At 63.4% G+C, this 2,300-nt stretch overlaps 1 protein-coding gene across 1 annotated transcript in view; it reads left to right on the plus strand.

Moving 5' to 3' along the window:
- The window catches only part of LOC102774464 (zinc finger protein 135), a 16,072-nt gene that overhangs the window by 13,065 nt on the left and 707 nt on the right, over positions 1–2,300 (plus strand). The gene's annotated exons all lie outside the window — the stretch shown is intronic.

A 2,300-nucleotide genomic window follows, 5' to 3' on the forward strand; every position in this document is an offset into this window, starting at 1 on the left:
TTGGCCACGCGGCCCACCCCGAGGAGGCTGCACGCCTGTGCTTCCGGCGCTTCTGCTACGAGGAGGCGTCCGACCCACACGAGGCCCTGGCCCAGCTCCGCGGGCTCTGCCGCCAGTGGCTGCGGCCGGAGGTGCACTCCAAGGAGCAGATGCTGGAGCTGCTGGTGCTGGAGCAGTTCCTGGGTGTGCTGCCCCCCAAGATCCAGGCCTGGGTGGGGGCCCAGTGCCCCAGGAGCGGCAAGGAGGCCGCCATGCTGGTGGAGGATCTGACTCAGGCGCTGGACCGGAAAGGTGAGGGGACGGCGGTGGGCAGGTGTTCACAGGACACCCCAGGCAGGGGCGGGGCTGTATGGGGGAGGGCTGGGGTCAGGGGTCCGGCCGCCCAGTACATGCCCTCCCGTTTGTAATTCACCCAAACACTCGCACTGTGCGAAGCACACCTTTTTTTTTTTAATGTTTTTGTTCATTTTAAAGGGAGAGTGAGAGGGATATATAGAGAGAAACATCAATGAGGAGCTCTGAGCCCTGGCCGGTTTGGCTCAGTGGATAGAGCGTGGGCCTGCGGACTGCAGGGTCTCGTGTTCGATTCTGGTCAAGGGCATGCACCTCGTTTGCAGGCCCCCCGCCCTGGTCGGGGGTGAACGGGAGGCAGCCAGCCAATGTTTCTCTCACATTGGTGTTCCTGTCTTTCCCTCTCTCTCCACTTTCTCTCAAAGTCAACGGAAAAAATATCCTCGGGTGAGGATTAAAAAAAAAAAAAAAACATTGATGAGGAGACAGAATCATTGATCGGCTGCCTCCTGCATGCCCCACACTGGGGATCAAGCCTGAAACCCGGGCATGTGCCCTGGCCAGGAATCAAACCGTGACCTCCTGGTTCATAGGTCAATACTCAACCACTGAGCCATGTGGGCGGCGGCTGTGTGACTCTCTTATGCCTCAGTTTCCCTGTGAGTAAAATGGGGATGGCAGTGCGTCTGCAGGACGAGAAACAGCCACTGTCGGGGCAGCTTGTGCAGCTGCTCGAGAAGCAGGCATTTCTGGAAGAGGTCGGCTAGGTGCCCGCCCTTGGTCCCATCGCCTGTGCCCACTCGGATGTCACAGGGGCGGGGAGAGGAGGGAGGGAGGGAGAGGAAGGCAACAAGGGGCTGAAAGGAAGAGGGAGAGCCAGATGGAGAAGTGGGGCCGAGGCCCTGTGGTGTGTGTGGACCCCGTGCGTTCTGGGAAGAGCAGGTTCCTGGAACAGAGGAAGACGGGGAGGGGTGGGGTTCAGGGAGCCGAGGGGTCCCCTGGAGATTCAAGGGCGATGAGATTCACCAGCCGAAGCCCCAGCTTGGCCACTTGCTGTGTGACCTTGTACAAGTGACTCAGCCTCTCTGAGCTGATGATGTGGCCTCACATCAGTTACTGAAGAGCTTCCCTCAGCTGGGCCTCCGTTTCCCCGTCTGCAATGCAGGTTGAGCTAAAAGGAGGCCATGGCCAGTATCTACTACACTCGCAGCCTGATAGCGGCCAGCAGCCCGGGCCGCAGTGTGTCCTTCCCCCCTTACAGATGAGGAAACGGGGGGCTAGAGAGGGGCGGATCGCCGGGGCCCCCTCCTCGCCCTCCTTCCTGGGGTCCTCCAGGAACCCAGGCTCTGTGCTCCCTTCAAGGGTAGGCCGGGGCAGGTGCTCCAGCGTGGGAACACAACCCCTCCTCCGGCTGCCCTTCGCCACACTCGCCCGCCCAGCACCTCGGAGAGGCGGGGCCTCAGACCCAGGCCGGTACGGTGCAGTGGTTAGAGCGGGCCTGTGCACTGGAGGGCGGCAGGTTCCATCCCCGCCTGGGGTCGGGCGTGTGAGGGAGTCAGCCAATCGCTGTCTCTCTCAATGTTTCTCTCTCTCTCAGTTTGGGGGGTGAGGGATTGGATGCTCTCAGCAGCGCCCAGCGGGTGTGTCAGGAGTGGCCCGCGTGTCCCCCCACAGAGGGAGGCCACCCCCCGGGCGAGTCCAGAGGCTGATGCCCGAGGCCTGACGCTGCGGCTCCGTGTTTCAGGCTGGAAGCCGGGAGCCGAGCCCCCAGGAGCGAGCTGCAAGCACGGCGATTCGGAGGAGGCAGACGCGGCGGCCCAGGCCCTCGCGGGGGGCGCGTCCCTGGGACACGGCTTTGGTGAGGCCTTTGGACCCCAGGGCAGCTCGGAGAGGATGGTGGGGCTCCCGGTAGACGTCTGGACCGAGCCCTGCGCCCCGGAGACAGGGTTCAGGGCCGCTCCGGGGCCTCCCGAGGCGGCCCTCAGGGACCAGCCCGGCTGTGGCTCCGG

The sequence above is a fragment of the Myotis davidii genome, unplaced genomic scaffold (genome assembly GCF_000327345.1).
Source record: "Myotis davidii unplaced genomic scaffold, ASM32734v1 scaffold936, whole genome shotgun sequence".
Taxonomy (NCBI): domain Eukaryota; kingdom Metazoa; phylum Chordata; class Mammalia; order Chiroptera; family Vespertilionidae; genus Myotis; species Myotis davidii.